The sequence below is a fragment of the Anas acuta genome, chromosome 9 (assembly GCF_963932015.1).
Source record: "Anas acuta chromosome 9, bAnaAcu1.1, whole genome shotgun sequence".
NCBI lineage: Eukaryota > Metazoa > Chordata > Aves > Anseriformes > Anatidae > Anas > Anas acuta.
In genome coordinates this window covers 11,731,864-11,744,464 of record NC_088987.1, presented here as the reverse complement: position 1 = coordinate 11,744,464, position 12,601 = coordinate 11,731,864, and positions in this window count along the sequence as shown.

The following is a 12,601-nucleotide window of genomic DNA, read 5'->3' as shown; positions in this document are numbered from 1 at the left end:
TGAATTCCTCAGTTGGGCAATGTGGGAACACTGTCATGGGAACTTCTCATAGTTGCCCTGGTAGCTTGGTTTGCTCAGCTACAGCAAGCCATAGGATTTTTGCTGTTTCAAGAAATCCCTCAACAGCAACCAGTCCTGACCTGTGCTTTACTGGTACCAATATCTCACAGTGTAAATCCAGATTTACCACGAGGTAGATGGAAATAAAGTGTAGGTTACTGGCCTAGCATCCAGCATTCTTTTTAGGGCTGCAAAGTAGCCATCAGCTGGCACAGTGCTCTGCCTACTAACAGCCTCATCTCTGTAGCTGGCTGCTGAATTCAGTCCCTGTTCCCTTCCTTCAGAGCACAAAAAGCAGACTGTAGACAGGGGACTGCTATAAAGGCAGCAGATGAGAACTGCCTGTCCTGTCCCTTCAGGGCTCACTTTATTCCTCTCCAGATAAATATTGTCAACAGCAGCCATGTTCAGTAGAAATGACAAGTGGTGGGTCAAGAGTAGACGAGATAAGTAAGGACCTCTCGAGAGACCACTAATCTATTTTTCTGTAGTAAGAAGCAGCTAGGATGAAATTCATTGCATGAAAACCACGTATTTCTAATGAAAAAAAAAAAAAAAAAAAAAAAAAAAAAAGTATTACAATATTCATTTAATACTAGATGCAAGGGCTAGATTGAGATCTCAGGAGAGTGAGGCCTTGTCTGTACCCCAAACACTGATATAGTCCAGTGAAACACGAAGAAAACCCCGTTTCACTGCTCTATCAGTCCTGTTGTGGACTGACCTCTGTTGAAGGTCAAAGCAGCCCTCATCACAGCACTGCTGATCCTAAACCTGGGCAGGACTGTCACACTGCTGATTAATTAAAGCAATTCCCCGCAGCTGGTGGAATCTACTCCCTGTCAGCACACCTATGGCCATGCTGTGCCTTGGCTGACATACGCTGATATCAGACAGAGCATGTGGTTTTTTTTCATGTCCTGCCCTCTGGCATCACACCGTCCTCATGTAAGCCATGCCAGCCTCATCTGCTTCAATGCCATTCTCACAAGGATATCCTCCTTCACCCAAACGTGACGCCACAGCACAATCCCCTTTCCAGGATATTCCAAACCAGTTCTCCCCACTCCGCCTGGAAGCTGCATCTCAGATGGCTCATCTGGCTGCTCTGTAAAGCAGTGCAAAGCATCTACCTCAGAAGGACGAAATAAGGAAATCTGTATTCCATCCTCTTCTCCCCACATCATTTCCATCAAGCTGTTTTTCATCAGGTATGTGACAAGCAGAGCAGGCATTTAAGCACCATGTTACAGATGCTTCAAAATAGGATAGCAAAGGTGCCGGGCACCCTCCTGGCATTGCTGGCTAACAGACCTTCCTAAAAGTGAAGAGAGTAGGGAGATCTGATTAACTTCAGATAATGAAGTGACATGTTCATCCTCTCTCCCTTTATTCTTGTAACCTTTAATATGAATAATAAATAAAAAACAAAGGAAGACTTTGTAGACATACTCTTCCCCTTAAGCTAATGGGAATATATCTTTACACCTGCTCAGTCAATTTTTAATCAAAAGCAAAAATACCCTCTTTGACTTTTTGTTCAGAATATCAAAGGCAATTTTCAAGGATCTTAATATCAGTTAAGCATCCAGACTCTGCTGAAAATAAGCGTTCATTACCTATTGAATTGCTTCTACATATATCTTCAAAATTCTCTCATAGACCTAGAGATATACTGCATGATGCAGTGAATTAGCTGGATATAAGCAGAGATGCAATTTTCTTTCAGTACTTCACCAGGGTTCATTTATCCTGTTCAGGAATATGCTCATCTCCTTCTGGTATTCCACCTAGTTTCGATATATTATTCACTGAAAATACGCCCTGCAGATAACAGGAAACACACACAAAGCCATTTCACTATAATTAATTCTTCTGTCAAAATGATATAAAAACAAAATAACTTCAGAAATATCTGTAGAGAAAAAACTCTGCTTTGTCACTAAGATCAGAATTAGAACTCTTGAGTGCATTGTTGAAGATTTATGATAATATATATGAAAAATCAGAATCCAAGGATCAGAATATGAATGCCTATTCAAGAATGCAGATTGTTTATGCACCTAAACAGACTACGTTGTACATGTTAATCACTGGCAGTATCACTAAATGTAACGTACAGTTTCCACGGGCCAGCGAGTACCTTAATCTATGTTCCACAGGACAGCGAGTGGCTATACTCCATAACAAAGATGCTTCAGATGAAAAAAACAGTAATTACGTCACATGTATTGTGAGTTCACACCACATCATAGTCATGGTAGCACACCTGGATCTACCTTCTCCATAGTGCATGGACACTGGTGACATGGCCTACCTCAGAAGCTGCTGTTCATGGAGATGAAAGAAGTCCTGGAAGACTCTTTTGTCTCTGCTTTCATTATTTCTTTATTGTTGTTATTATTGTTGTTGTTTATATTTAATTTTTGAAGATCCAAACTCGTAAATGTGGATCAGAAATCTCCTATCTGACTTCCCTTGCGGTAGCATCTGCACTGTAACCCAATATAGTAATCCAGCTGAGTAGCTCATTTCCAGCAGCAACAAAACATTGCACAGTTTCCTTCTTTGGGGCCAATTGTTTATTTGTTTGTTTTTTAATGGTAGGTATTTAGAATTTCTTCACAATGAGGTCTTGCTCTCAGAAGCTTTTCTTCCATTTTTGCTGTTTACTGCTATTGAATTTCTTGTACCGACTTTAGGAGACCATTTTTAAGGAGAAACAAGAGTTTCTCTTGGCTCTACCAAGCACATAAATCAGAATTTTAGAGTTTTGTTTTAGAGGTTTTCTAGTAAGTCTCCTGCAATTCTACGCCAGCTTTTCTAAACTTCCATTTCAATCACAGTGCATGTGAAGCTTTGAAATTCTTTAGATCTGTAAACTCCTAAAAATGTTCAAACAGAAATGTGACCCCCTGTGGTTGCAAATGTAAGCCTACAGATGGGAAGCTTTTGTTTTTTGAAGTCATTTTCCACAGGCTTGTAAGACTTAATCCTTAGATCAATGGGGTTCCATGGACCACAGCTTGAAAACCTCCCAAGTAATTCACATAGAGATTACTCTCTCCTGGCATGCAGGAACAGGTGGTGTTCTGCAGAAGTAGTCTCAGTGAATTACATCCTCGCTGTAAAACAGTACAGATGATACACAGGATCTGAAAAAAAAATCAGGACTCCAACTCCATTGAAAATGCAACAGAGATCAAACTTGTGGTGTTTAACAGACTTGAATGCCAAGCAGTTATTCCCACAGGAAACTGTAGGGTCAGGATTTCTTTGGCATCATCAGGACATCTTTTATGGAATCTTCAGAAAGGAAAAGGTTACTTTCATGAAAGAATATTCACATAGAAAAATGTTTACAAAAAATCATTTCATGCAGTGGAAATTTAGGACTGCCTAGAAGTGCCTTGAAAGGGAACTAAGTGGGAAATTGGAGAAGGAATGTGTCCCTTCTCCATTAAAAATTTCAAATTGTAACTAATCAGAAGGTGCTGATTTTGACTCTATGGATGATTGAAGCTGAGATTGTCATCAAACTGCCAAGAGCAACACTCTTCAGAATTTCAGAGGTCATGAAATATAGGGGAAACAAACAAATAAATAAAGCTTGTGACTGCTCGTCAGTGATGAGCTATATGATCTTGTTAGGAGAAAGACAGTGAAGCAGCAATGTCCAATAGGTAGAAAAAGCACACCTGAAACACTTTCCAGAACTCAGCAGCACCAATATTACTGTCTCAGCTCCTCACAACTCTGGGGCTTTCCCATTCATAACTTAAGGGTGTTGCATATCTGAAGGAAAATCCCAACATGTTTGGGATACAAATGACACATTTAAAAGCTCCAGAAGTTTTCTCTGATTTCCTCCATCCCTGATCGCTATTTGGAAAGAATCATTTTCTCCCTTTCAGAATTAACCTGCATTTATCTGTCGGTCATCTCCCAGCCTGTCTTATGCTGCATCTCCTTTCCAACCTTTCCTTTAATCAATATTCCCTCCAGACACACAAAGTGCAGTTCTTCTTATAAATAAATTGGTTGCTCTCACCCAGGAGATCTGACATTCAGACAAACTAAGTGGCCCTTTTCATCTAAATAATTTAAGGGATCTGCATCCCTTATCAAAGACTAATATCGCAGACACTGCCAACAAGACACCTTCATTGTTCTTCAGTGTGTATTCAGAGTGCATTCCCTGTTTGGCAGAAAAGCTCTGCTGAGAGCCACGGAAACTCGAAGATCACTCCACAGAGTAGTTTCCTTATAAGCAACAACAACACAAGGCTTAAAGTAGGAAGAAACTGTTGCCATCACCTACCCCAAACTGCAGACCATGAATGAGGGAAATTCACCCAGAACACCCGTGAGCAGCCAGCGTCTCATAGTTGAACTCTTGCACATCTCAGTGTAAAGCTTCCAAGACTCCCCCCATCCTCAGATAAGTTTTAAATTATCCTCACTGATGAGCTTACTTTTTTCGTTTCACCAGAAATCTGTCTGCAGCTTCCAGTCACTAAATATTACATCTGGTCAGCGAGTGCTGGCTTTGTGCTCAAAAATCTCTTTCCCATTTCAACTCTGAGCAAGTCACCTCTGACCTCACTTTCTAAAAAGTTTAAGCTTGAGGCTGGTTTTTCTCCCTTGTATTTCTGTACATGCTGTCTTTGGAATAGTGTTTCTAAACGCCGGATATCAGAATGAGAACACACTCCATCTGCACAGACATTCCCCACAGAGCCCCTCTGATGTCTTTCCCTCCTCTCCTGCAAATGTCACCTCCAGGGCACAGTCCTGTGATCCTCTGTCCCTCTCTCTGGTTGTGGACGGACATCAGCTCTGTACGTCTGCTGCAGCAGGGGAAGCTCCAACTGCTTCTGAAGCTAAACTTTGAGGCTGGTTCCTTGAGAATAAGAAAAAAACTCGTGACCCAGACAGCAGACTTCAAATCCAAACTTTGCAGACTGAATCGATGTCCGTGGCCTCATCTTTAGGGTAAGGTTTCCAGAGAGGAGAACAGCTGCCCAGAGTTGCTTTCTGTGCATAGTGCTACTAGGGGAGAAAAATGAAACCACTTCTCCTTTCAGATGCTGGCACCCCACAGTAATACCTCTCACTTACAACATAAAATAAAAAAAAAAAAAATGAAGTGCTAGGAAATTCTTCCTGTCTGCTCATCTATCCTTTTGTCTGGGTGCACCACATCTGTCGTAATAGTATTGAGAAAGATAACCACAAAATTTTATCCATTCTTTAGCAAAAACTGATGCCTGATGTAAGCAGTGAGGAAGGCAGTCGGTGCCTATAACTTCAGGAGAAACTTCAGGAGGCAGCAATGGAAGGAGCTGCACAGAAAGAAAGCTTCCTGCCCACTGCTGAGACTGAAGCTCCCCCAGGCAAGGTCTTGCAGACAGAGACAGGAGAACAAATCACCACGCTCAATGCAACTTGCATTCTTCTCTCTGTTAGGGACTGGGGCCAGGGAGTAGCTGACGATCCCAACACGTGGAGATGTGGCTTCTTATGAAAGTAACTGTGCCTAATTGAGTGGGAGACCTTCCTCCATGACCGGGCAACACAAGGACTGCACAACTAATTTCAATCCATTACTGCTAGTGAAAGAGAACTGTTGCTGTCTAAACTAATAAGGGAATTTTTCACTGTGTCATTTATGCAGGAGAAAGGATTGTGAAATAGCTCCATGACGGATAGCTGCACTGCCGGAGTTTCCTTAGTTTGTCATTGCACACAAAAGGATCTCAGCCACCATAAAATTAAATTTCTCCACATTGCAATTGTTCAGCAAGGAGACAAACCAAATTTTCTGCTAATTGAATGCACCGAGCTACTTAGACATTCATAGCGAGCTGGTGCATCCAGCGCTGCTGCGCTCGGGCTCTGCGGGAGCCACCCAGCCAGCAAAGCCAAACCCCAAAGCCGCAGCTGCTGCTGGCAGAGCCCCGTGGCACGGCCACCGAGTCACCCATAGAACTTCTGTGGGAGCCAAGGTGCAACCTCTGTGGTGGTAGGGGGCTGTCTGGAGGCGGTGTCTCTCTCACTGCCTTGCAGAAATGGGACTGGGTGGTGAAGAGCGAGCCCGGCTTCCTCCAGTTTAAACTCACTTTTTCCTAGCTTGTTAACCTCCTGCAGTTCAGACTGTAATTCTTCAGTAACTTCTAGCAGACCTGGAGTTTTCTAAACAAAATTCCTCTTTGGTTGGCACGTAAAAAGCTCTGATTTGAGGTGAGACACCCCGTGTGAATGCCTGTGCTCTGGTTTTCTTGCTGCAGCGGGGACATTTCAGGTTGATGTGAGCACCCCGCAGAGCACCTGGGGTCCTCTCCTGCCAGAGTCATAAAGCAAGCACACCCCAGCCATCAGAGTCTCTCTCTACAATCTTGATTAGCTTTCCAATGCTTGTCAGCCTCTGATATTAACCCCAGACAGCCTTGCTTTGAAATCATATCCCTCTCCCCAGGTGCTGTTACCTATGTTGGTCTGAATTTTCTAGATCAGTATTCTGAAAAACTGCCCTAAAATTTGGTGTCTTCAGTGAAATCCCACTTCTCAGACCCTTTTCATTCCTGGCTATACTGTTTTGCTCATCAGCGAATTACCCGTGCAGATGTGTCTCTCAAAAGCACGTAATTTGATGCAGTTAATCTGTTCCATTGCAGAAGAACCAGGAGATAATAAACAGAATAAGGGAGACACAGGAAATAGAGCCTGCTTCTACACACACAGAGGCATTTGCATATTGCTGCCTGATGGGGGACCGGGGTCACACAACTGAGTTCTGCCGACCTATTTCATATTCACCGTTGTCAAATTTGCCTTGTCAGTGTGAGTTTCAAGACATTTTAATATTCCTCTTGCAGCTCCAGCTCCTGGAATTATCCTGTTTAAAAATTTCCAGTTTTCATTTTCTTCAAGTATTTTTCTCATCTCCATGGTTGCACAGAGCAGCTTGAAGCAAGTATACATTCAACTCAAAATAACATATGTTAAAAAAAAAAAAAATTAAAAAAAACATGATTTCAATCCACTTTTGATCTCTGAGTAATAGACTTGATATTTTTCAAAACTTGCATTTGGCCAGATTGGATTTTATGTATGTCTGTGAATGTGTATGTACACGCTCATGTGCCCATCTTTCAGACACAGTCTATCCAAAAGGACATAGCAGAAAATGAAGTAAAAACCAGCAGTGATTTCAAGGATACATTTGGGAAGGCACCCATTCCAGTTCCATATATTGCTTTGTGAAGAACAGAATCATTTCACAAATGCCAGAAAGTCCCAGCACCCAGAACAATAGGGTGCTAAGACAGCACATGCTTTCCGAAACATGTAGAGCAATCCCACCTTGATTTAGTACATAAGGAATCATAAAGCAAAGGTAAAAGTCTGTTAGAGGCTAAAGCATGAGGTTTCTGTCCTCCAAAATTATTTTAGACAATACATATGAGCTAGGTATCTACAGGTATTAAGGTGTCTAAAGTCTTCCTGAGGTCAAATTCACAGAAAAAAAAAATAATTAAAAAATGTCATGGACCTGCCCCTATATTCTGCACACTGAGAGCAGAAGAATTGATATGAAGCAGTCCCATTTTCCCTCTTCTGTTCTGGGAACTGTATCACTCCTCGTCAATGGGCTCCCAGAAGATGAGCCGGGTTCATCAGAACAGAAATGTGGGTTAGGCATTAATGAGGGAACTGAATCTATTCACAATATCTCGGGGAAGTGCATTCAGACATCTTGCAGCCCACCGTACCAAGGTCAGTTTTAATCTGAATCTACAACACTGAGCTCTGCTGGAATCTGCGTGGGCTGCCGAAAGAGTTCTGCTCACAGGGCTCATGCATTAATCCATTGATTAGTTTAGTCGCTCACAACATTTTATTTCCACTGCATACCTTTGCTATTATCTTTTATTCCTCCTGCATTTCAGGAGTATTATGGGGATCTTTTATTAACACATATACACGAGAATGAGATTTAATCTCTCTAATTTATTACCTATTGTATTTCTAGTAAACCCTTCTTTGCAATATCCAAGCAGCACCCTGATGGTAAATCTCCACTGCTGAAAGACATTACAGAACTGCAAAGTATTCTTTATTAAATGTTTTATTTTATTGCCCAAACTTCTCAAATGTCCTTAATATATTGTTCGAGCAGTTCTTATTTGGCAGTGAAATGACTGATTCTTGCAAAGCTTTTGTCTTACTGCTTAACAAGTGAAATTTGTATTCACAACCAGGTATAGAATGTCCCGTGGTTTCCACTAACAGAGACCCCTACATTTTCACCTTTTGCTACAGAGAGGGTCACTGAGCCATGTTTGGTAGCCCAGGAATCGAGCAGGTCTGAAGGGGATCATGAGGAATGGCTGGGTCTTGCAAAAGGGGCTCAAGCTTTGTCCGCAGGATCTGTGTCGGAGGGAGTTGCACCTTCCAAACGTAAGAGGCAAGTGAAGCAAGGACTTGATTAATTCAAGCACAAATTACTTGAGCAGAGAAAGTTGAGACACTGAATCCTGGGGGACCTTTTGGCTTCAAGAAACCAAAATTGGCTTTGCTCACTGCAAGCCTGGCCCATTATGAATTTTTTTTTTTTTTTTACCAGGTTGTAAAGCAATGCCCAGGAGGAACTCCAGCTGCAGAAACACAGCTTCACCGTGGCCTGACCTGCCTCCAGGTGTTATACTCTGCATGCCCACTGCTGTCTGTGGTGTGCGATTCCTCAAGCCCAATTTTCACAGAACCATCTCAGAAGCCTGTTGAAAACTGGAGCCTGAGTCAAGTTGCAAATCTATTCATTGATGAGCTGTTCCTCGGAGGGCATGGTAAGGGAAATAATCCATTGAGAAAGACCACACCAGTGTAAGAGTATCAGCTGAGCCCAGCACATTTCTTACCCCATCTGATTTTTCTGACCATCCCTTTGCCACAGTGAGGTATTTTGCTGACATGTCTCTAAAGCAAACTGAAAAAATACTGGCATTTTTCTATGCTGCTCTTAGAGTCTTTGAAGCGGAGTTATCTTTTTAAACTGCCTAGACAGTCGTCGTATTTTTCATTAAGTGTCATTTAGCAACCCTAAGGAACACCAAGGAGTAACCACCTCACAAAGAAACCAAGCCTTCAGTATCAATGTCTCTAGTCCTTGTAAGCTTTGGGGACAGAAAATGTTTTGTGTGGTCACAAAAATGTTTTTTTGGTCAGTGTTTACCACATGATATGTGCACTGCCAGGCTAAGTCTAACATCTTCCACCTTCAGATTCCTAGAAGACCTCTTTCCTTATTAGCCAACACCAGCATTTCTCCTACATGTTCTACCACTCTCCTAATAATTCACATATTTCATTCTTCAGTGGTAAAAAGAGACCAGATGTCTCTTTTGAGGCTTTCAAGGAGCCAGACATTTACAAGGAGTAAACCTCAGACATTAACCCAAAGCCTTGAGTCTCACTCTGTGGCTAAAGCTCCGAGACCACAGTGGGCAAACCTGAGGCTTCTCCATGGTCAGCTTCACCACGAAGCTGGCAGCTGTTCAAAGATGCCACATTTTTAACAGGTTTTCTTGCCAGCGTGCTGTCTTTGAGGTTTCAGAGAGGAAGCTCAGGCAACGCACTGAAGGCAGGGCTCATCCGCTGCCTCCAGGGGATCTGTGCTGTCCCTGCTTCTCTGCGTGCCCCTGCCAGGCGAGAGCGAGCTGCCCAGCATTGTTCCCACAGAATTCAGCGACAAGCCTGACTTCCAAGTGATGCAACCACTTCTAAAATGTCAGAACACCCCCGGGAAATTAGCGTTGGGATGACGAACAGATGCTGAGGCCGAACCCATGCAAGGCTGAAGCGGCTGGGGCTCAGCAGCAGATTGTACTCTGCAGAAACAGCCCCGACAGTTTCTCCTATGCAGTGGGCTCCAACTGACTCCTTGCTGAGGGGATGAGTGGGAAGCCTGGATTTCTGACTGTGCTTTTCCTCCCCAACCTTCCTAGGGAGCAGTGTCCTCTCATCTTAGATGAGAACCTAAGAAAATGTTCCTGCCCTGTGTCCTGACATAAGCACAAATGGATGATAGCAACTGAACACCCCTTTTCCCAGTGGGGCTGTATCTGCTGGTGCTCCTTGCAGGGCAGGTAGCTGCAGGTGTCTCCTCCAGGCTGTACCTGCAGCCCAGCACACACAACGTATGGGATATGGGGGCACCAGCTGGTGAGGGGCAGAGCTGGCTGCTGCCCCATGGCTTGGGCAGCCCTGAGCAGGGCAGGGCTGGGAGCAGGGCCCCTCCCCTGCCTCTGCTTCAAAATGCGAGTCCTTGATTTACAAAAAACCCAGAGGTTAAGCCCTGGCTATGTCAACGCCTTCACTTCTCCCCCTACATCTCACCCTGTGCACTCACAGCAGCTCTATTCCTCCAGGATTGTGTCCCCCAGTGCAATTTATGGGGTTGTGGAGAAAGCGTTATTCAGCCAGGGGGGCAGGCGGGGCTGACCCCCCCAAGGAGACCAGCTCCTTGTGGCTTTGTGATGCCATCCCCTGTGTGAAAACCTTTTCCCTGAAAATCATCACTTCCAACCCAAACACAGTGCCTGTCTCTTCTCGTTTCTCCTCCCCTCCCACCCCCAGAAAAGCTCTGCTTTAAATGGAGCTTTGAAACCAGAGAAAAGGGCTGGGCATGGCACAGGCTGCGATTGTTCCTGCCATTCTGTGAGAGGCACGGAGGAAGGCGGCTGCTTGGATTTCTCAGACGGACAGACAGACAATGATAGGTAACAGATGGATGGACAAGATCCCTCCGGGACCAAGCAATGAATTTCATTTTCTTACAGCACTGCCTACTGCAGAGCGGGGATGATACTGCAGTACGTGTGCCAAGTTCCCCTGGCTGGAACGGAGCCTGCACAGCCCTGACTCTTGTACACAGCACAGATCTTTATATACGAAACAGGAGAGAAAAAGGGCTGACTTACAGCTTTTGTCTTCAAAATCCATTCACTGTAAAAAAAAATCTAACAGGAAGAGGAAGGCTGCCCCACTTTTTGAGAAGCTCCAAGCTGAGCAGCCCCTCCAGACGCTTATGGGTTTGCACAGGAATTGCTGTCCTCACCGCCAAAGCCAGGTGCTTATCTAGAGAAAGTTAGTGAGCACTGAGCAGCATGCACAGCCACAGCTTAGGGCACACAGCACAGGAGGAATCACCCAAAAGGGGACACCTCTGTCCCCAGCACCCCCTCATGCAGAAGGGGACGATGTTCCCATGGCGGATCCTGGTCCTCCTAGCTGGGGACAGCTGATGAGCAGCATGGGGCTGCCCCCCGCCAGCAGTCCCCTTGTCACAGCAGCCGTCCCCTTCCCCCCCGCAGTCACATCCAGCCACCTGCAGTCAAGGTGAGATGTGAAAGGCAGAGGGAAGGGGGAGGGAGGAGGCTTGCCGGAGTCACCCCAGGGGCTGCAAGGCCCTTTAAATGATGCTGCCGGTTTGAAAATGGGTTTAGAGGTTTCAAATGGTAAATTTCAGTCTGAGCACGCTGCTCTCGCTCTCTCTGAAATAATGTGTGTACATACACATAAATATCTCCAGGCTGCAGCCAACCCCATCCATCCCCATCCTGGAGCTCCCTATTAGCTCCAATATCCTGGCACGCAGCCTAAGACCTTTCAAGGGACGCATTTGGGGATGATCAGTTGTTCTACCATAAGAAAAATAATTCCCTGAGCTGGGGGAGACAACTCAGCAATGAAGACAAACATAATCCACATCTACCTGCGTTTCAGCTTCAGGTTATTTCCCAAATAAAATACTTGCAGAGCACAGAGGCAGTGGGTACTCCCAATCAGTACAAAGGTGCTTGGTGTGGCGAGCGTATCCACCCCATCGTGGCCAGCTAGACCATCCTGTCAATGCTCTGCCTTCTCATGCAAAAGCCCTTAAAATACTGGGGTTGTTTGCCCACACATTTTGTGCTGCTAGGATTAAAATCAGCTGTGCCTCACCTCAAGCCTGAGACCCAAAGCAGGCTCCCCCTGGGGCCCTGCAGTGCCACTGACTGCCCTGAGGGCTGCAGGCATCCTAAGTTTCAGCACTTAGGACCAGGTAAACATCCTCTCTGTGACTCTCAGAGTATTCCCTGCCATTTAAAAGGAAAAAGAAATAATAAAAAAAAAAGGAGAGTGCTGTCCTCAAAGTAAACAGTTAACCCCTTTGGCTCTGAGAAGTATTTTAATATTAAGGCAACTGATTGTAGTAAATCTAGAAGTGCAAAGGAGGTGCATAGTGCTGAAGGTGAGCTGTGGGAGGGCACAGAGAGAGAGAATTAACATGGAGCCCCACCTGAACTCTTCCGTGACCTCTTCCAAGTGTGACACTTCTGATTCAGCCCTTTCCTTCCTGAGAGAGGCTCAGCCCTTATTTCAAACCCCTTATTTCTACACACACTGCAGTACTTGAAATCTCCACCCCAGCTTTCTACCCCAGCAATGGTAGCTTTCACTTGTGATTCTCACCGGTGAGGTTAACAGGGTGCTCTCT